General features: G+C 46.0%; 1 protein-coding gene across 2 annotated transcripts in view; it reads right to left on the reverse strand.

Moving 5' to 3' along the window:
• ELMO1 (engulfment and cell motility 1) overlaps positions 1–19,947 on the reverse strand; it is a 299,706-nt gene extending 279,759 nt beyond the window's left edge. Inside the window, exon 1 of one of the 2 annotated variants that reach the window (XM_083706317.1) lies at positions 19,263–19,947. The gene's annotated coding sequence lies outside the window, so the exon portion shown is untranslated. The remainder of the gene's footprint in view (positions 1–19,262) is intronic. The other variant, XM_083706312.1, reaches the window with a different exon arrangement.
• Positions 19,948–23,052: the final 3,105 nt, after the last annotated feature.

A 23,052-nucleotide genomic window follows, 5' to 3' on the forward strand; every position in this document is an offset into this window, starting at 1 on the left:
TACCTAAACAGAGTCCCTGTTGTGAAGAGCCATTGTGATGCCTGAAAGACAGCTTGGCTCTGGAATCCTCGACAAAGTTCGCATGACTCAGCTCAAAGTGGAGGAAACGTTACGGAGCACGTTAGTAAGAATGATCTCGAGAAACCGCTTCAGTGTTTCCCAGGCAGATGCAGAATCTAACCAATTTCACCCGCCCCACCTTCCGCTAGCTGCTACCACAAGCCTACACAAGGAGGAACCCACTAACTGAAAACAGCTTTCCAGGGGGTTCAGTAAGCCTCCGGTTTTTCCTGCCTGTGGCTACAAAAGCCAGATTGGTCAATCACCTGAAAAGTCACAACACTTGGTTCTCCAGCAGCCTGCCTTCGGTTTAGTGGGTCCCCCGTCCTGCAGGTCTCGTTTCCTTTTGGCTTCTTCCACCAAAAACGAACTACCGTTCCACTTAATCTGCTTCACAGCCTGAAACACCTTTAAGCAAAATGATGGGTTTTCGTGTTGGAAACATTGGAAGCTGAAACTCAAAATTGCGGCAGCAAAATTCACGTCGGGACTTTAGTGGCCATTAATACCTGCTGCTTCCCCGGTACATTGAAGTCCGCTGGTGTGCAACTTTCAGAGCTACAGCATTTCTCCTGTAACTATCACTCATTAAACAATACTTTGGGCCAATACTTAGAGCTGCTCATGTTTCATTCACAGCATAATCCTGTATGCCTTCAGATAGTAATACAACAAAAGCCACTGTCAGCAGCAAAGAGATAATGAGTGTTTTTGTCAAGACTACTGAAAAGCATCTTGTATTATGCAAACATTTCAGTAATAAGAAAAGAAGCCTGCATATCCCTACATAATATTGTAGCAAGTGGTTCAAAATCTGCTTGCCGAACAGTATTAATTTCTCTTGGACGTCATATTAAGCAGACTAATGCAGCTAGTTTTCAATGGCAGCCTGTGCAAATACTTAAAGAGCCAAGATAATGCCTTATCAGCAATTTGGCTAACAAAACCTCTTAGCAGTGGTTAACAATTGAGGAACAGGCTTCCCCACCAGAGCCGAATTCCTTCCCTCAATGCAGAGTTAAGTGGTTAATCAACACGTACAATATTATTGATATTTATTTGTAAAGAGTAAGATGAGAGATCCCCGCCCCTAGGGGCTTACAATCCAGAAATCAAAATAAGGGATAAAAAGGGAGAATAAGGTTAAAACACTTAGCTGCTTAACCAGCATCAGAGACAACAGCTTGCAATAGACAATAGCACTAATTGTGACCCAGCTACAAAGTTTTATCTCTTCACTGAACTACAATTCTCATGTTTTTCTTCACTTTCCACTGCCAGTTAATTGTCCCTTATCCTTTCCTGGTTTCTCTAGTCAAGCTCTCTTCTCTGCCTCCTCACCTGTCCATTTAGCTGCAAGGTGCATAAGAAATATTCATCTGTGAAAAGTATTACACTGGAATTCAAAACCCATGTCAAGTTATGCCCTTAGATTATAAACCGCATTCCATTTTTATATTCAGTACAAGTTACTACAAGTGTTACGGGGGGGGGGGGGGGAGAGACACACACACCCTGAAATGGTAGCAAGAGGAATATAAATTTTTAGATGCCTAAGAAAAAGGTTATCTTGACTTAAAAGCAAGACGAAGGGCAAATTTTCTGCTGAATTGGACAGACACTACAATAAGCAATGAGTTAAGTTACAGGGGAGTCAAAGGAAGAAATTTCTGCTTCTGGAAACATCAAGGAATGGACAGAATTAAAGTTAAGAAAACACAAGAGCCAGGAGCAGCTTGTCCCGGATTTGAGGACCGACCTAGTTCTATTTATCATGTTCTTATTCTGCCTTTCCTCCAAAGTCCTCAGGGCAGCCTATTCATTTTTATCTTCACAGGCACCCTGTGGGGCAGGTCAGGTGGAGAGACTGTGACTGTTTGAAACACTTTTTCCCGTTATTCCAGCTGCGGCAGTTCAGGGGTGGGGAATCTTGCACCCAGGGGCCAAATGTTGACCCATCGCTGTCATGCAGGCCCCTCCCTTAAAATTCCCCGTGTGAGAATGTGGCTCTCAGGACCAAAAATCCTGCCTCCCACCCCCCCCCACCCCTGCTCTGACGGAACATTTGTTGCATTCAGACCCAATTCTGGGGGACTTTTTGCACACACAAAGCAGAGCCTCTCTTACGCCTCAATCCTATGCGCATGTACCTGGAAGCAAGACACAACGGGCCTTGCATCTGAGTAAACGCACGTAGAGATGCACTGCTCACAATTGGCACCACGACTTTCCCACATTATGTACCTGCGGACCAAAATCTCACTGGTGCATAAGACAACTCTCAGACCCTTCTAACAAATGGTCCTCGCTGCGATAGGGAAGGCTTGAAATCCAGACAAGACCCCGAGTTCCAAAGAGATCCTTCTAACTGAAAGCAAATGCGAAGGTTACGTACACATGACAGTGATGGCCAATAATAATAATAATAATAATAATAATAATAATAATTTATTATTTATACCCCACCCATCTGGCTGGGTTTCCCCAGCCACTCTGGGCGGCTTCCAACAAAACACTAAAGTACAATAACCTATTAAACATTAAAAGCTTCCCTAAACAGGGCTGCCTTCAGATGTCTTCTAAAAGTTTGGTAGTTGTTTTTCTCTTTGACATCTGGTGGAAGGGCATTCCACAAGACGGGTGCCACTACCGAGAAGGCCCTTTGCCTGGTTCCCTGGAACTTGGCTTCTTGCAGCAAACTTCTCGCAGCAAACTTGGCCCTCCAGCTGTTTTAGGACTACAACTCCCATCATCCCTAGCTAACAGGACCAGTGGTCAGGGATGATGGGAATTGTAGTCCCAAAACAGCTGGCGGGCTGTTTTGCATCAGTGCAATTAGCAGCTTTAAAAATGTAGCAGGTTCACCCCACCCCACCCGTGTTTCATCACTTTTTTACATTGTGGTACTTCTTCTTCTTCTTTGGTAATCACTCGTAGCCTAGTAAGATTGTCTTCCATAAGCACGGTTTTAACAATGAGTCTGTAAGTGACTGTGGAGGCCAATTCTGGACCCACACATCCTTCCACAGTGGGGACATTGGTTCCCGGGCCGGAGTTGATCACAGTGTGGATTTGCCAAGCGTGCCTTCCTCTTGGCACGTTTGCCCCTTGCGTTCTGAGTTCGACACCAGTGGTGACATCTTCACCAGATGGCCTTACTCAATTTGCTTCCCCGTGCTAAACTCCTATTCAATGAAGCAGTCGTCTGTGCATGAGGAAAAATGCACCAAGCAGCAGTATTTCTCAGGAAGCTGCAGGATACGTATAAATTTTGACAAGCCTCATGTGCACTTTGCTTCAAAAACCAACTAGCTAGCAGGACCAGTGGTCAGGGATGATGGGAGTTGTAGTCCAAAAACAGCTGGAGACCCAAGTTTGGAGAACCAGGTGCCAGACCAGAGTTTTGCCTGGCTTGCAAATAGGACTGAGTAGGACTGTAGAAAAGCAGGATAGAAAAACTTTCAACAGCAAGAAGAACGGAAAAGGGTGGTCAGTATCAGCCAAGGTCAACAAGACAGAAACAAAGTTTGCCGTGATTTCTTTAATTATTATAAGCAATATTTTATATGGTCACTTAAGTGAATAAAGCACATTTCAACTTGTATACTCAGAGTGCTGTTTTGGGTTTTTTTTTTTTTTAAGGATTAAAAAGGTACTCACTACGAGGTGCCGCACCTTTTAACATTTGGAGAGAGAAAAGGCCCAGTACTGCGTACTGTTGAGCAACCACAGAAAAAAGCCCTATATATTCAGATCTTCAAAGCAACTTGGTGATATGGGTCACTAATACTGCCCAGCGATTATTTTTTCAAAAAAGAATATCATATAAGGCATTCCAGAAGGTCTAGAGCATGGGTAGGCAAACTAAGGCCCAGGGGCCGGATCCGGCCCAATCGCCTTCTAAATCTGGCCAGTGGACGGTCCGGGAATCAGCATGTTTTTACATGAGTAGAATGTGTCCTTTTATTTAAAATGCATATCTGGGTTGTTTGTGGGGCATAGGAATTCGTTCATTTTTTTTTCTTTCCAAAATATAGTCCGGCTGCCCACAAGGTCTGAGGGACAGTGGACCGGTCCCCTGCTGAAAAAGTTTGCTGACCCCTGGACTAGAGGAAACAGTTCTCATTTCACAGTGAATTCATTATTTTAACACATTCCTTGCTGTCCCTGTATATCAGAGCTTTCCAAACTCTGGGTCGTGACACATTTGTGTGTCTGCTGCAGCGTGTAGGGGCATCGCACAAATGCTCCCCGCATTCCCAGGGTTTGGAAAGGTGTTAGTTTAACCTCTGGTTTGCTAGTAAAACTGAATAACTGTATAGCAAAATGATGCAGAATTGAGTTACCACGTCAGAAAATGATGCATGTCTAAAAAGTGTGTCACCAACGTGAAAAGTTTGGAAAGCTCTTCTATAGATGGATAGGATTGAAAATGTTTCCAAAGCCCTCAGACAGAACATCATTCCCTCAAGAGGGCAATTTGCAATTACAGTGGTACCTTGGGTTACATACGCTCCAGGCTACAGACTCCGCTAACCCAGAAATAGTACCTCGGGTTAAGAACTTTGCTTCAGGATGAGAACAGAAATCGTGCTCCAGCGCGTGGCAGCAGTGGGAGGCCCCATTAGCTAAAGTGGTGCTTCAGGTTAAGAACAGTTTCAAGTTAAGAACAGAACAAATTAAGTATTTAACCCGAGGTACCACTGTATTTCAAAAACAGCTTTGTCTCCACCCCTCCTTTTTCTTGCTCACTAGCTCTCTCAAATGAAGGCTTCTGTTGTGGATACAACACAAAATTACCTGGGAGTAAATCCCTTCAGACCCAACAGGGCTTACTTCTGAGTAGACATGCACCAATCAGCATCATCGGCCAAACAAGCTGCATGCACCAAACGAAGCAGAAGAGCGCAGGAGATGTTCAGTTTTCACAATGCCTACATTTTGACTTCATCCCCAAAGCTGCACTCCTCCCTTGTCTCCCGAGACAGACGGGTGCCAGCAAAATATTGCAGACCGATATCATAATTAACCTTGCAGGGGTGGGAAGATGAGAGGTTCCTAATTATCATTTGTGCTATTTGCTATTTAAAGATTTGAAACAAATGTGAGCTTGGATTTGATGGCGTAAACGTTTTGCAAATTTGGCTTTTCGTACCCAGGGACAAGGAAATGCAGTGTTAGAAACCTGAAATGGCATTTCTGCCTGTTGTTTCTTCCCTGTTTGTATCCTGAAAACCCATCTTATATCAATGGTCAGAGCAAATGCCAGAACCTCACACATCATGTAGCAACTTGCTCCATGCTTTTGCTAATGTGTCGCTGCTCTTCCTACTATCAGCCCTTGCAAGTTTGTTTTTGACTTTCCCTTCCATGCCCTGTAGCCCCTTCATCCTGCAACCGGCCAGCCCTGTTGCACTCCAGACTCCCACCCCCCAATTCTAACTTTATCTGCCTTGACTTCCTTCTTCTGCTCCATCCATCAGCTCAAGTGGTTAAAGTTGGCCACAATTCAAAGCGAATGAAAGCTGAACTCTATGTAACAGGAAGCATTGGGCAACTGTTTACTGTAGGTGTATAGGTTTGCTGGCAGGTTCACAGGCAGATCTGTGGCTGATCACCAAAGAGTTCTTACTCCCAACGGTGTAGCAACAACAGCAACTGCCCCCAACCCAACAACTAGGCTGCTTACACAAAGAAAAGTTGAGAGGACCCATAAATGCATTTTACTGCATTGACACAGAGAACTGTAGAGTTGGAAAGGCCCCAGAGGATCATCTAGTCCAAACCCTTGCAATGCAGGAATCCTGCCCACAGCTGTCCCCGGATGAGCTTGAACCACCAACCTTCTGGTTAACTGCCAGATGCACTGTCCCACTGCGCCACAGAGGACTGATACAGTGGTACCTCGCAAGACGAATGCCTCGTAAGACGAAAAACTCGCAAGACGAAAGAGTTTTTCGTTTTTTGAGACAAATTTCCCTATGGGCTTGCTTCGAAAGACGAAAAAGTCTTGCAAGTTTGTTTCCTTTTTCTTAAAACCGTTAATACCCAGGGTGCATTGCGTGAAGAGGCTGCCAGTTCTGATGTTCCTGCGGCTGAAGACTTTGCAGCAGAGTTCCTGGAGGTTGTGACGACGGAGGTCTACGTTCCACAGCGGCTGTCCTCCAAAGAACTGAGGGACATTTGCCAGAAGTGGAAAGGTGTGCAGGCTTTTGCACAGCGGCACCACCTTGACAAGGACCTGACACATGACCTTGCGAACACTTTTGATACAAGGGTCATGTCATCTTTCAGGGAGGTGCTGAAAAGGCGGATGAAGCAGCAGACCGTGGACAGGTTCTTCAGCAAGAAGCAAAGAGTGGAAGAGGAACCTTCTTCGAGTTGTCCCCCAGAGTCTTAGAAAATGTATGTACAGTACTGTACACTTTGGTGATTTTTAAACTTTTTTTGACCACAGGAATGCATTAATTGATTTTCAATGCATTCCTATGCGAATCCGTGCTTCGCAAGACGAAAAATCTTGCAGAACAAATTAATTTCGTCTTGCGAGGTACCACTGTACTGGGAACAAATTCCTGGGCAGAGATCACTCAGAGGCGCCACACTCCTTAAACTGTAAGTTAAACCCACACCAAGCCACTATTTTGCACTTGGAGCAAGTGCTAAATCCCACAAGCTTGAAGTATGCCCACCTATTCTTCTACATGGTTTTTTGCAAATAGCACATGGTTATGGCTGAGGAATACTCAGAATCAGAACAAGCCAAGATGAAGGGAGGGACAAGAGGAATAATGACAGATGTGTGAGTAAACAGAGGGCAAAACCGGGGGTTGGGGGTTGGGGGGAGGAATGCCATTTCCTATTAGTTTAAGTTCTAGGCAACCCAACAAAGTTAAGCGCACCAAGACTGAGGGACTTCATGCTTAATTCTGACTGCTGCCCACATTACGTAACCGTAAGGGATTGCTTCAATTAGGCCTTTTGCATTTTAATCTTTGTTAACGCTTTTGGCACATTTGTTACAAGTGGCCTTTGCACATTAGATCAAAAATCAAAACTGGAAAACAATGCTTCTGTATGCGAGCACCAATCAGGGATAGCAGAGATCCAAGATCCATTGAAAGATCACCTATTAGACTTCACTCTCCTGGGTCCAGCTGGGTACAAGATGGAGTCAAGACACTGCAAGCCTTCAATGATTTACAGGAGAGTGTGCTTAAACATGCAATTAGTGGATTTAATTACCTGCCTCATACATAGGGTAAAGGCAGTATGGGCTTTCTCTTGCAGCAAGAAAACTTAGGAATAAATGCCACTGTGTGGTAGTGAGATATGTAAAACCAAGTGAGTTATGTATTCATTTATTTAATAATGTTTACATACCGCTTAACTCCAAACAAAACAGAACAAAATACCCTCTGTGTGGTTTATGTACTAACAGGGGATGAGGATCGCGTTGCCTTATCCCAGGCCCAACTCACACACTGGCTATCTGGGTCTATGCTAAATCCCATCTTTAGAATAATGAGGCTAAACGGTTTTATATTTGGGGCTGCGAGCTCGTTAAAAAAAATAGGAGGCCTTTTGGGATGAACTGTTTCAGCAGTTAAGCTTTTATTAGGCTTCAGTTGCCATCTGAAATCATGGCTGTTGCTATGAAAAGGGACGCACAAGTCGTCCGTTCTTGGTAACAAGAGTGAAAGGACGCCATGAGAATGCGACGCATGTATGCGACAGTGCTCAGAGCGATGCGCCTTTCAGCTCATGCTGCCTCCATCCACACAAGGGAGAAGCAGGTACATAAAATCAACATTTCTAACATGGACTGCTCTAAAGGCAGCAGCTTATTTCAAAATATATTAGACACCTGTGCATTAACTAAATAACTTATGCGTTTGAGGAGTGGGTGGGCTGTATGCCTGAGCCCCACTATCTAATTCCTGGATCCCGCATGGAATGAATTGCTGGAATAGCTAATGGCCCACTAAGTAAGGGTCGCTTAGGGAACAAAGGAAGTGGCTCTGTGCCAGAGAGCAAATGGGTGGGCTTTTTTCCCTCAACTGTCTGCTAGACATAAAGACAAAAAGGCAGAGTTGAGAGTGATGTGTGCTATACGCTGGATGCAAAATCTCTGAAACGCAGAGAGAGGAAGCCTGCCTTGATTTCGGCTGGAATCGGAGGCTGTGGCTATGGGAGAAGCAGGACCTCCTGGTAGGCTCAGGTGGTATAGATGTGTAAATAAACAATATATCCTAAAGCTACCTGTGTCTCCTTTCCAAAACGAAAAAACGAACTCTGGGTAAGTGCCTGGAATCCCTGGGATCTCGCACAGCTCACTTATAGTCAAGAACTATATAACCTGTTTTCCCAGCAGTGATGTATGGAAGCGAGAGCTGGACCTGGTGTATCATCAGGGAGGTATTTTGCAAAGCCACCTTGAATGAGATTCAGGATTATCCTATAGGTATGCAATTGTGTTAGATTATTAAACCTAGACAGCATCTTCAAAAGTGGGGACATCACCTTGCCAACAAAGGTCTGTATAGTAAAAGCTATGGTTTTCCCAGTAGTGATGTATGGAAGTGAGAGCTGGACCATAAAGAAGGCTGATCGCCGAAGAACTGATGCTTCTGAATTATGGTGCTGGAGGAGTCTCTTGAGAGTCCCATGGACTGCAAGAAGATCAAACCTCTCCATTCTGAAGGAAATCAGCCCTGAGTGCTCACTGGAAGGACAAATCGTGAAGCTGAGGCTCCAATACTTTGGCCACCTCATGAGAAGAGAAGACTCCCTGGAAAAGACCCTGATGTTGGGAAAGATGGGGGGCACAAGGAGAAGGGGGCGACAGAGGACGAGATGGTTGGACAGTGTTCTTGAAGCTACCAGCATGAGTTTGACCAAACTGTGGGAGGCAGTGGAAGACAGGAGTGCCTGGCGTGCTCTGGTCCATGGGGTCACGAAAAGTCGGACACGACTAAACGACTAAACAACAACAATATAACCTCTGCTACTTTTCTAGAAAAAGAGGTGTTGGCCCTCACCATGAACTTCTCCCTTGTTCTCCACCTGAAAGGTGCCAGAGCTGAGGTCCGGTGAGTTCTGGATGGGGGAAAAAGAAGCCCTGTGTATAACTGTCTATTTAACATTCCTTCACAATTTATCATTTTTTTGTGTGTTTTCCTCCGATGCGAAGTTTATTTTCACTTCCCAAAAAAATATTTCTGTTGAAATATTTATATCCTATCTTATCTTTTTTTAATAAAAAAAAAAATGCCTTAAAGGTGATTTCCAACATGCTTCATATAGGGTGCATGTTTCATTTACTTTCCATACATCTTTTTCCTGTCCTCCTTCCACTTCTGTGTTTTTTTGACGGTATTTAGATGGCAAAGCTTTCGGACGGGGGGCTTTGTCATATTTTAAGGGCTGTGCAGTTCACTCCACACAAAAATTGTATTTTTAAATTCCGGTCTTATTTGCGAGTACACAAGGGGGACTCCTACGCATTGCAATCGAGAGACAAAATATAGTCGAGCAATGATGCAACAGCTAGAACACAGCATCCTACACATTCATGCCAAAATGAACTACTTGCATTAAATTAGTTAAGTGCCCACCAGGCTTTTTTCCTTCTTTTTTTCATATTTCCAGTAAAGAAGCTGGAATTAGTTTTAAGTGCCTGGTACACATGCAGAGTTTGCCTCCCCGACTGCACAGCCCAGAGGTTTTTTTTCTACAGAGGTCAGCTTCTGTGGGAGAACAGCTCACTGTGTGGCAGAGGGACAACAGGTGAAATTATTATTATTATTATTACTACTACTACTACTACCCTGTGTGGCAGAGGGAGAGTGTAAGCAGGAAGGGGGGAAGGCAATTGATGTGTGTGAAGTATTGTCTCCCCACGCCTCTTTTAAAAAGAATCATAATAAAATCCTAGAACTGGAAGGGACCACGAGGGTCATCTAGTCCAACCCCCTGCAATGAAGGAATATTTTGCCCAATGTGGGACTCGAACCCACAGCCCTGAGATTAAGAGTCTCATGCTCCACTGACTGAGCTATCCCAGCAGTCCCAGCAGCAGTATTAATAATAATTTCAAAGTGTTTTACAAGCTTTGATTCTAAGCTCTGCAGCTGAACTGGGATTCAAAACTAGCTTCTATTTACTGAATACCATGGATCCCAGAGTGATATAAAAATTATAGAGCAATACATTGTAAAGTAGGACTCACTGGCTGGGACTGCAGCCCAAGTTATCTGGAGGGTGTCCAGACTAGTGAAGGCTGCATTAATGAAAGGAATGCACTAAACCAAGGATAGGGAACCTATAGCTCTCCAGCTGCCAGTGGAACTATACTCCCAGGCAGTGTTAGAAATTAGCCAGGCGCCAAGTGCATTTTGCAACTGGCGCAGGTCCAACTCCGACCAAGTGGAGATCTCTGGATGCCAGGAAAGCAAAATGTCACTTAGAGAAGGATCTGAAATTTTGTCATTTGTTTTATTTCATGTTTTAATGCATTGCAAACTTCTTTAAGATTAGTTCTTTAACATCTAAAGAGGTATAGAAATGAAATCAATAAATATAATAATACAGTATTAATAATAATAGAACTCCATCACAAAAGTGCACCTTTTTGTGGTGACCATAACCTGAGTTTAAGGTGCCATTTGGTGATGAAATACTATGGCTAAGTTTCTAATGCTGTCCATCATCCGTAGCCACTGGCTTGGCTGGCTGAGGACAACAGAAGATGGAAACCAGACTCTCCACAGCCTTCTTCAACCTGTGGGTCCCCAGATGTTGTTGGACTACAACTTCCATCACCCCTAGCTAGCAAAGCCAGAGCTCAGGGATGATGGGAGTTGTAGTCCAACAACATCTGGGGACCCACAGGTTGAGAACCGCTGCTCCAGAACATGGGTAGACAACCTAAGGCCCGGGGGCCAGATGCGGCCCAATCGCCTTCTAAATCCGGCCCGTGGATGGTCTGGGAATCAGCGTGTTTTTACATGAGTAGAATGTGTGCTTTTATTTAAAATGCATCTCTGGGTTATTTGTGGGGCATAGGAATTCGTTCATTTTTTTTTTCAAAATATAGTCCAGCCCACCACATGGTCTGAGGGACGGTGGACCGGCCCACGGATGAAAAAGGTTGCTGACCCCTGCTCCAGAATATCTGGAGTCACAGGTTCACCACCCCTGACTGAAACAAAAAAAATTCTCTTTTTACAGGTATGAATATCTACTCAGAAGTAACACATTGAGTTCACATTTGAAAGAATGTGGTAGGAGACATGAAGGCATCTCAAACAGAAGTTAAATATCCAGTTCTGGATTGTGGTGAACTTTTAAAAGGAAGGTTTTTCAACAAGCTACATTAAATTTTTACACCACCCATTATTCATTGATCCCAGGGAGGTTTACAGCATAAAAATGAAAAAAGGAGTAGAAATTGTGTCTCAAACTAGCAAACAGGCAGAAAATAAATTTTATTAATAGAAACCAGAACAAAATATTTGGAAACTGCTTCCGCAGTACTTTTCCTGTTTCACTTCCTATTCAAAAGCACAGTGGTTCAACTTTAAAGATGCCAGCATATCAATAAATCACACTTTTAACACTTTCAAAATGGACTTTACAAATATAGCGGCACCCTGGTAGCAAGCTACCACAGAGAACTAAATAGAGGATAAAGTTACAGCCTTTGCAGTAAATTCGCTTGCCTTTTAAACCCAGGGTTGTGATATGAACAGAGTTGGTATCCTCAAGCGGTGCAATACATAGTATTATATTGCATTTGATTCCTACCAATATTCCAGGTCTTAAAAGTTTATTGCTCAGCTGACTTAAAATGGGCAGGAAGGCGGGGGGGGGGGGGGGCGGGCAGGAGACTTCCAGAAGCAGAAAGTAAAGGGGAAACTAAACAGAAATCTTTAGTACTTTAATAGCACACACATAACGTTTCCCTTTTTGCCACAAATCCGTCTTCTTTTTTAAAAGCATATTCAGTACAGTGGTGCCCCGCAAGATGAATGCCTCGCAAAACGAAAAACGCGCAAGACGAAAGGGTTTTTCGGTTTTTGCGTCGCTTCGCTAGACGATTTTCCCTATGGGCTTGCTTCGCAAGACGAAACGTCTTGCGAGTTTGTTTCCTTTTTTTAAAAAGCCGCTAATAGCCGCTAAGCCGCTAATAGCCGTGCTTCGCAAGACGAAAAAAACCGCAAGACGAAGAGACTCGCAGAACGGATTAATTTTGTCTTGCGAGGCACCACCGTACAGGGAATGCTCTTATAGCTACACAAATCTAAATCTATTGCAATGGAAGTGCTGCATTTTTGCTCTTAAAAGGTCAGGCACAACATTAATTAATCAGCTCTCATTAAAAAAGTAACAAAAATAGGCTGAAAGATGCAAAATGTCTTGTCCTCTAGGCATGGTTCCCGATTCATACTGAACTTTTTCTTCCTTTGCTGAACATTCTACAAGTGAACTGGTGGAAGTGAGATTTCCTGTAACCTGCTGTCAGACAACCAGGATTTAGGAAAATATTATCTTATAATTGACATACTTTTTTCTACTTAAAAGAACGCAAACTTATCAATTTTCTTCAACCGTGCCAGTTTACAACAAGGAGCAACTTGCTCCTCAACAACCAACGTCAAACAATAACAGGGTCACAGAAGGGAAGGAATGAAGTGATTCCAGGACCAAATAAAAGAAACATGGAATTGCTTGTTTCGAGAGCAAAGGACAGAGACGTTCAAAGAAAGCAGCAACTTGCAACAATTTGGTAAGAGGCCTTGGGAGAAAGTGGGCCGCCATTAGCCAATCTGCTCCAAACACTCTCAACTGAAGGCAACAGACAATGATGGGAGCTGGTTTATGTAAATTACATCCTCATTATTCCTGAACTGCACCACTCAATGCTGAAGTAAGGGGTTGCATGTCTGAATGCTCACCCATTACATGGAGACAGGAAACCCTCCGAGGATGCAGAAAACTGTGTCAGAAAAGGGCTTTGCATAGCCCCTTCTAAGGCAGGCTGTTTTTATTCAAGAAGTTTGTTGTGGAAAATGAACTCAGGGATTCACAGATTTTGACTGGTCACCATAGATAAGGCCTGGTTCTCCCTGCAGACTGGGGCCTTGTCTCCAATGTCACGGAAAGCTTCAGAGTGTCTTCAAAGCATGGTGCAACATGGCCCAGACCAAATTACCCTCATAGGAAATGGTCACATACCTGCATACGGCTATTTTTTCCCCCAACCAAGCCCAACAGGCATTCTCCAGGGTCTCAGGAAGAGGTCTTTCAAATTATCTGGTTCTTTAACTGGAAAAGACAGGAATTGGTTTTCTGCATGCAAAACAGGTGCTCTACAAAAGAACTGTCTACGTCCTCTCCAGCTCCAAGCTGGGGCTCCTCAGCCTTGTGTGACCGTCTCCCATTCAGGCACAGACCAACTCCAGACCCGCTAAGCTGTGTTATGGCTGCTCCTTTATGTGACTTTAGGCTCTGCTGATTCTATGAACTGGTCCTAATAAAAGGGTTATGGCCATAATAAACGGGTCAGGTGGGAAAGAAAAGAAAAAAAAGACAACCGGAGAAGCATAAAAGTGTTTTACAGTTTTTAAGAAACTAAAATGGAAGGTAATGCCAAAAAGGCAATAACGGTTTAATGATCGTTACTTCAGTTTTATGCAAAACTGTTGAAAACAAAATCTTTCACGGCATGCAACAATTACAAGACCAGATGATTCTTTTAAAAAGACTTTATAGCAAGATAGAGCGTTTAGCTCAGTGCACAGAGTTCCTATGTTAAACCTTGGCATTTGCAACTGAAAGATATCGGCTAACAGGATAGACCTCTACAGTACTTGCAACACAAGATCTTGAAAAGGCCACTGGTCTCCAAGTGGTGGGTAGGTTCTCAAACTTGAGTCTCTGGCCGTTGTTGGACTACAACTCCCATCATCCCTAGCTAGCAGGACAAGTGGTCAGGGATGATGGGAGTTGTAGTCGAACAACAACCAGAGATCCAAGTTTGAGAACCACTGCAATTAATGATTCGCCACCTGACCTATCTCGACCTACGGTGAGTTGCAGCAACAATACAATCGCCATACAAAGATATGGTAACAAACATAAAGGTCAGCTGCCAAATACGCCCTTCAGCGAAAGGCTGGCCTGGGGTCCAAAAATGTTGAGATATTTCCAATGCAGACAATGTTCCAACCTGTAAGGTGACATTCGCAAAGCACGACGATTCATCTCTGCAGCGAAGCACATGGTTCTCCCCAAGATGTTCAATAACTTTCATTCATCTATAATGGCCAGCAAGTATTTTGAGGACCGCAAACTATCCATCGTGTTTGTTCCACATGCTGTTATCTACCTCAAACTCTTTGGCATAAGCAAGTTCAGGAATACATTTACTGCGAAACGCAAACCAGCTTTGAGTATAGCTGGGCAGGCTGCTCCGAAAAGTTTTATCAAAGGAATAGCAACATGTACAGCCTATTAGTGAAGGGATATTTTAGAAGGTCTTGGTGGAATGGTCTTAATTACCCAAAGCTGGGAGGCAGCAGGGCCTCCAGATGTTCCTTTATTTTAGCCGTCTTTCTCATTCAGTAACTTCAAAGGCCCACCGAACACAAAGGACATCCTGATTTTCAAAGCAGTGCTGGAACACCATGTCCCTCTGCGATGCAATCCTACACCCAGCTCCCCTGAAAGAAGTCCTACCAAGTTCAATGGGACCTACTCTCAGGTAAGTGTGCTGCAAGGGCCTTCGCTCTTCAAATGCAGACCTAACGTTGCTCATGGATTCCTTTGAGAATGCCAGGGCAAAGGGAGGGGGGCAGTGGATCATTTGTCGGCATGGAAAGCATGAGATCACATCCTAAAAGCAAAAGAAAATAGCCGAAGCCCTAACGGCAAGAGCTCAAACTGCACAATCCAAGAGATTTCAGCAAACAAAAGGCGGAAGGAAGGGTGGAGCGGCGCCACACAAGCACACAGAAGTTTGCCACAGAAAGAGCCCTGTGAGGAAGTGCTGTTACATGCACCGTTGTCTCAAGAAGAAACCAACCGTCTAGTTAGTTTCCTTCTCCCACTAGACACCCAGGGGAAAATGTGCACTCTGATAACCTGAGGAGGAGGCCAGAAATGCCTCCCTTACGATGAGAGAGGCACATTACATGCGCCACCAGAAGGTATGGATGCATCACAGGCGAGAGAGTGCGCAAGTCCCTTGCTCCAGGGCAGTTTTATTGAACAGAAATCCCTGGGAATAAAGAGGCTGTAGAGGCTGTTGACATCCATGGCAGTAAAATGAAACAAAGCTTTCTACAATATCTGCTTTCTGTAGGTCGTTCTGTGAATTTTACAGAATTGAAAAGAGACTCTGAGCACATTTTTCCTGCTTAGCATGATATCACGGAAGTGGAAGGGGCAGAAAACTCTCTGCCTGTGACAAACCTCACTCTTCATTCTGCTTGATGCTGACAGCACGGAGCCCCGGCTGCTCCTGGAAGGTTCAAAGATCTCGCTGCCCTAATTAGTCGCCATGAAATAATTTATGAGTAGCAACTTAAAGTCAGACATCGTTATCCTATGGAAGGAGAATATCTTAATCCTTGTAAGAAACAGCAAATTATTAGTATGGATTCGCCCTAGGTGATAAAGCGACGTGTGCACATATAACATGTCGAAATAGAAAAATACTTATAGATAACAAGTGACGAAAAACCAAATTATTCCTCTATACATTTACAGAGCCCACCCATGCAACTGCTGACTCGGTCCATTCAATATTTAAAAATGAACAAATCAGTCTAAAAGGTCCTTTTAAATTTTAGTTGAACAGGCCATTCCCCAACAATATGGCCTACTCAGAACTTGCCAATTACAAAAAAACACATAAATGGAAGAAGAGACATTCAAATGGTTTCAGTAGACAGCACTAGAAAATACAAGTGATGTTTTGGGACTCTCCCCCCCCCCCCAGTAGTGGAAAATAAATAAAGAAAAATAATTACAATTGTGGGTGAAGTTCTGATATACTCACAGGACAATATCCAGCCAAAGAGTAATTGAGTTCAGTGTATGAGTTTAGCATATCCTTTAATCCAGTGTTTCCCAACCTTGTGCCTCCAGATGTTTTTGGCCTACAACTCCCATCATCCCTAGCTAGCAAGACCAGTGGTCAGGGATGATGGGAGTTGTAGGCCAAAAACATCTGGAGGCACAAGGTTGGGAAACACTGCATCTCTCCCACTAAAAAAATGGGGGGTGAAGTGTTTAACTTTACCCAGACTATACTTTTAAATTGCATACTTCAGATGTTTTAAACACACCAAAAAACCATACAAGTTCAAAAGCAACTTAAGTTAAAATATATAGCACAAAACCCTGTAACTGATAAAAAACTGTGGTTATCAAAACTCTCTTTGGAGGGAGTCACGCCCTGGAATGAAAGTTTAGCTTTTTAGTCAGAAATATTGTAAGTAATTGCTGGTACTACAAACTCAACTAGATGAATGCAACTGATTTTTGGTTTTCAATGCCAGCTCTTGCATGAAGTCCTGCTGGTACCTTTCACCTGCCTCTCGCTGCCCAGTCACTCAATTCCATACAGCTGCAGCAGAATAAAACTATATTATTATTTGCAAATTTTTGTTGTGATTGAGTAAGTGACATTTCTCTTTATTCCCTGAATGATGGGTGTCACATGCAGTTCAAGAACTTATTGAACTTTCCATCATAATCAAGATAGTATATATATATTGTAAACTGGGGATTTTTTTATATGGTGTGCAGAGTACACTTTAGAGCGTACCAAAGGGCAGGCCCTGGGCCAAGTAGCTAGCAGTGAAATTCAAATAATACTTGGGGGCAGGGGGGGGGGGGAATGGATGGGCCATTGACAGGAAAGGAGGGCCTTGAAGAAAACAGAAATTGGCACCAAGCAAGTGTTTTGGAAGGCTATTGAAAGCAGACAAAGCCGCAAGGGGGGAAAGGCGACCTCTTTTGAAGGAGCAGATTTTCAGAAGATGGAGCGGGAAGCTTTTAACTAATGATACAGAGGAATCCAAGGCATGGTGCTCGCTCCCATTGAGGGTTGCACTGTAAATTCCACTGGGTTCAACGGGGTTTGCTTCCAAGCAAAAAGGTCTCTCTCAATATATGTGTGTGTTTTACTGTTTATTTTAAACCTGGGTGTTTTAAACTTTTTGCTGAAATTGTTTTGTGCGTTAATTTTAAACATGTATGGATTTTATAACTGATGTCATGCTTGCAAGCCACTTGGAAGCCATTCTGGCCTGTAAGCAGCATAAATATCAAGCACTACCAACGTTTATACACAGGGCTTGGCTTACCTGGGCAAGACTCAGTTGACAAGAAATAAGGTAACGGGGGTCAAGTCCTCAGCTCCTTATCCACCCGCTTGCAAATCTCCCTTAGGCATCAAAATGCCTTTGGCTACCTATCTGTTACCTAAATTGTCTGCTTTATAAAATATCCCTACGTTGTAGGGGCAGGTAAGGTGCCAGCATCAGTTTAAGGCAGTGCAGGTAGTGCATGCTTCCCCCCCCCCCCAGGGCATAGCTGCCAACTTTCCCCTTTTTTTAAGGGAAATTCCCTTATTCCAAATAGGATTCCTTGCAAGAAAAGGGAAAAGTTGACAGCTATGCCCCAGGGTGCCAAGCCAAGGGGGTGCAAAATAAAGTAAAATATTTAAAATATTTAATGCAGGCAGTGGCGTAGCGTGGGTTGTCAGCACCAGGGGCAAGGCAAGTAATTTGCACCCCCTAACCCGTGGATTTGCGCCCCCTAACCCGGTGCAGCCGGGCCCCCCTGCACCCCCCACGCTACCCACTGAATGCAGGAACCTACTGAGAAGATCAATTAAAAAGCAACTGTACCAAAAGGAATGTGCGTCAAAATAAAAAAATATTTAGTGGGGGGCCCCCAGAATTTTGTCCTCGCTTAGGGTGCCATATTACAAGAGTCTGTCCCTAAGCTATTTCCTAACCCCACAACTTAGCGCCATCCCCCTCTCCCGTTTCTAGCTAGCCTGGTAGCGCGGTTTTTGTCTTGACCCGCATCAGGCTCGGGTCGTTTCACACGTGCGGGCCGGGGAAGTCAGGTGCAGAAGCGCGGAAAAGGGGAAAGCCCCTGGAGACCGGCTGGTGGAAGGGTCGAGAGGAGGAAGAAGAGCTCGTGCGAAGGGGGAAGAGCGGCGAGAGAGCAGCCCCGAAGCCGCTTATCTAGGGCAACGCGCCCGCCCGCCCACCCCCGACCCCGGCAAGCGCCCCACGCGCGGGCAGCGGCTGCCGAGCAAGCACGCGGGGGGGGGGGGGAAGAGAGGCGCGCTTCCTCCCCAATTGCAGCAGCGTCCTCCTTCCTCCCCCCCCCCTCCTCGCCCTCGGGCGCCTGTCTCCAGGCGCTGCCCGGGTCTCTCGCCCAGACGAAACAGATCCCCCCCCCCCAAACAGCACACACCTTCCCGCCCCCCCCCCCCCGTTTGGCTGCTGCGCGGACGCCTCCATCGCCCTCCCCGGGGACAAACGGCAGCTCCGGAGCAGCCGCCCGCCCCCGCCCAAGGCGTGCCAGAAAGGAGGAAGGGGAGGCCACCTGCGACCACCCATCCCGGGGAGAGGAGCCGCCACCGCACCCGCGCAACTCCGCAGCTCTCCTCTTGAAGTCTTCCCTGCGGGCGGCCCCCACCCCGCACTCGCCCAGCGCACTTCTTTGCAGGATCAGCTCCCCTGCCTCCCGCCCCCCCCCCGGCAAAGGGGCCGCATTTCCCACGCGCGCATTTCCCCTGCAGCGCAGGTAGAGCGCGGCAGGTCCCCACGGCGGGGAGAAGGGTCAACCCCCCCCCCCGGCAACTCCGCGGGACTTGCTCCCGAGCGGACGGCAGCCTCCCCGCAAAAGAAACCCGCAGCTGCACCTCCCCGTCCAGGGCAGCAGCAGCAGCAGCATCCCGCGCCCCCGGGCAAGCGCCCGTCCCCGGAGGAGCGCATGCAGTCTTGCCAGCCCGCCTCCCCCTCCTGCCCGCAATCCTAGCCGCGAAGCCCAGCAAGCAGCCCGGGGATCCCGGAGCGGAGGAGGAAGTTGGCTGCGCTGCCGCAGAGGCTGGAGGGCGCCGCGCTCGGCGGGGGCTCCGCCGGGCAGCGCCGGGGAAGTTGGCCTCTTACCGCGGCTTGTTTGGGTGCTTCTCTTGGCGACTCTCTCTTTCTCTTTCTATCCCATCATCAGAGTCCAACGCGCGCAGCACATCCCGCACAGAAGCCTCCTCGCCGCCGCTCGCACTTCCTCTTCCTTCCTCCTGCTGGCCGGAGACGCGATTTGCATCTGCAAAGAAGCCTCCCCCCCCCCCCAAGATGATCTCTTAAAAACTCATCGTTTCTTTGGAGACGGAGAGTTGCTGCTGCTGCTGCTTTTCGCCATGCATCCGCCTTCCGTCTTCACGGATTTAAATCGCTGATCCGCCGCGATCCTAAAGGCATGTTCCTTCGACGTACCGCGGAGCTCGGCGGGCTGGCCGAGGGCTTTGCAGGCTTTGCGCAACGACGCGGATCCCGGGGATGGGGGACCCTTCCAACTTGCCAGGCCTGGGCGAAAAGAGAGCGGCGCGTAACGGTTCGGCTCGGCTCTCTGTCTCGGAAGGCACCTTAAAAAATCAAAACAAAGCAACGAGCCCCTTTGAGTGTGTTTTGCTGGAAAATGCTTCTGCAAGCCGGAAGAGTGTCGCGCAGGCAGGAGCCGCTTCCCATTCGACTTTGGAGGGTGGCCGGGGGGGGGGGGATTTGCGGGCAGCGACTGCCCAAAACACTCGCTGCGCTTACGTGGGATTGACCCAAGATAGCACTTGCATTTTGGAGGCGCGTGCAAGCGCAGCTCAGCAGCAGCGCGGATCCTTAGCAAGCGAGGGCGGCAGTGAGCACATTATGTCGCATATATAGAATTATTGTGGACTTGCAAGGGACCCCGAGGGGATATGTATTTATATACCTCCAATTTCAAATTTGTTTGCAACCAGCCTTTGCTGTAGTTGAGCCTTGCAAGGCGTGCTTTGCCCCTCCTAGCAAGTGATGGGTGTTTATCTCCATGCTGTGAAAAGCTTCAGCTGCTGTTTTACTACACGTTAAGCTGTTCGTGAAAGGCGCAGGCGGAACTCTGGCCGTTTCTTTTTGAGGCAGCTCCAGTTCAGTTTTCAGGAACTCCATAGTTCACACGTACATGAGACAGGGTGTGAAAGGTGAGAGTAGGCAAGTGTGTAGATGCAGTAGAGATTGCTCAGTGAAATAAATGAATAAAATTAAGTCAAATGAGCGCACATACCTCCCAAACACATCTATGGTATACAGTGGTACCTCGGGTTACATACGCTTCAGGTTACAGACTCCGCTAACCCAGAAATAGTGCTTCGGGTTAAGAACTTTGCTTCAGGATAAGAACAGAAATCGTGACACAGCGGCAGCAGGAGGTACCTCAGGTTAAGAACAGACCTCCGGAACAAATTAAGTTCTTAACCTGAGGTACCACTGTACTAAGGAAGCTTATTCTCCAGGTGTCAATTGTTTTGTGACCCAAACACCACCATCCACACACCAGAGGCGTTAGCAGGATTGTGGGAACCTGAGCTTTGCAGGAAAGAGCCCTAAGGACAGAACTCTGAATCTGCACACTCCATTGCTATGGAATGGAGTACTGTAAATCCTGAAAAGAAGGCATGGTTGAGTGGGAGGTCTCTCGTCCAGGCACTCAACAGACCTAGACCTCACCAAGACCTGGCTGGCTGGTGCCCACTGGGGTTGGCAGAGCAGAAGGCAGGGAGGCCAACAATGGCAGGCAGAATCAGATCACCCTAGTCTTGGTCCCATTCTCCCTGCTGAGTCCTGCAATGAAGAAGAAGAAGAGTTAGGATTTGATATCCCACCTTTCACTCCCCTTCAGGAGTCTCAAAGTGGCTCACATTCTCCTTTCCCTTCCTCGCCCACAACAAACAATCTGTGAGGTGAGTGAGGCTGAGAGACCTCAAAGAAGTGTGACTGGCCCAAGGTCACCCAGCAGCTGCATGTGGAGGAGCGGAGATGCGAACCTGGTTCACCAGATTACAAGTCTCTTAACCACTACACCACACTGGCTCTCAATGAGGACACTGAGACTAGGGTACTCACAAGTAGACCAGAAATACTGTGCTATTAGTGAATGGGCTATAAAGTAGTCAGGTTCTGGAATCAAGTGATTTTAAAATTGTGTTGAACATTTGCCTACTCTTCGGTCCCTTTTTAAGTCCGTGGGATCTGTGTTTTGAGCATTAATCCTGGCTCACGTGCACAAAGGTTGCATGGCGGTTTTACGACGCCCGCTCTCTTCTGCATTTGTTCTCATTTGTTTCCGGGGAGGTGGATACAACAGTGAACATTCGTCCAGATTTGTTTGCACAGAAATTCTACATTATCTTGTCCATACATCCTGGAGGCCACCTGACAGGGTCTGAAAGACAGTGACTTACTAGTAAAAAAAAAAGATTTGATCCCATTTGTGTTTCCCCTCTGGCACAAGACACAGATGGAGAAGGATGCGCCTTCTCACACTTGTCCCCTGCTGCCCTGCTCAGAGAGGGCGACAGCAAGAAGGGGGGCTCCGAGGGCCCAGTGATCAGCCCCCTGTTTGGGTGTAGACCTTGGCAGGGCCCAGTGATGCCAGTCCCTGATGCCAGCCCACAGGGGGCCACGCAGCAAAATGGGTTGGCAATTGATGCAGGAGACCCAAACCAAAGTACTTATTCACTCATTCTATCATTAATTTATAACATTCACTGCCACAAAAGTGCTGTGCTGGCTGATGTCTTTAAAAGGGAGGGTGCATCCATCTATCTATCGGCTGCTATTAGGCCTGATGGCTAAATAGACCATCCCTGTTGAGAGACAATGTGCCCCCGCAGACCAACTGCGGAGGCCTTGCTTGCCTGCACCGTGGCAGCATCTGGTGGCCAGCGATGGGAAAACGATGCTGGACTAAATGGACCCAGCAGGAATCTTCTTAAGTCCTTATGGGTCATGAATTATTAGTTTAAAGACATCATTTCGGTCTTGATCACTGCTGATGCAGAAAGTATAGCAGATAAGCGACTGACTGGGAAGGTTTTGTCGAGCATGTGACAGCCCATCTGTTTGCAGGCACTGGTCAAAGCACGAGTTGCCACATTTAAAGCCCTAAAACATTTTGGGATCAGAATAGTTAAAGGACCAAAATCCCACAGTTAAAATTATATGAAGAGGCCTATCAACTCAGGCACCTATTTTCTTACATTAATGAAACACTGGGTGCAAATAAAAAGACTTTTATTGTATTGGTGTATTTAAAACAACAACAACAACAACAGAGAAGTAGCCTGTAAAACTAAAACACTATCCAACTGATTAAAATTCTAGAAATTCAGAAAATAAATGCTGGTGCCCGGTATATTCCCATTGATTCCTCATAAGGGTCATCCAGAATTTTATCTGAAAGACAAGGAAATAGACATTAGTCCTAAAAACCAATAAACTTACAAGACTGAAATATTCTCACCAAAAAATACCAAAATTTTCATCCTATTATTATTATCCTTATTATTATTTGTATACCACCCTTGGATGAAGGGTCACAAGGCTGTTCACAAAATACAAATACAAAATGCGAACACAAAATACATAATAAAACGAAAACAGGCCAATAATTCTCCGTCGCCCAAACCCCTTACCATAAACACATTTAAAAGGCCATAGAAAGAGAAATGTTTTCACCTGGCGGCTAAAGATATATAATGTGGGCACTAGGTGAGCCTTCCTGGGGAGAGCATTGCACGAGAGGGGAGTCACCACAGAAAAGTCCCCTTCTCATGTTGCCAGCCTCCAACGTCTCGTGGAAGAGGCACACAAAGAAGGGCCTTAGAAGATGATCACAGAGACCAGGTTGGTTCATATGGGGAGAGGC

This window comes from Podarcis gaigeae, assembly GCF_964106915.1.
Source record: "Podarcis gaigeae genome assembly, chromosome: 12".
In the NCBI taxonomy this organism is placed as follows: Eukaryota; Metazoa; Chordata; class Lepidosauria; order Squamata; family Lacertidae; genus Podarcis; species Podarcis gaigeae.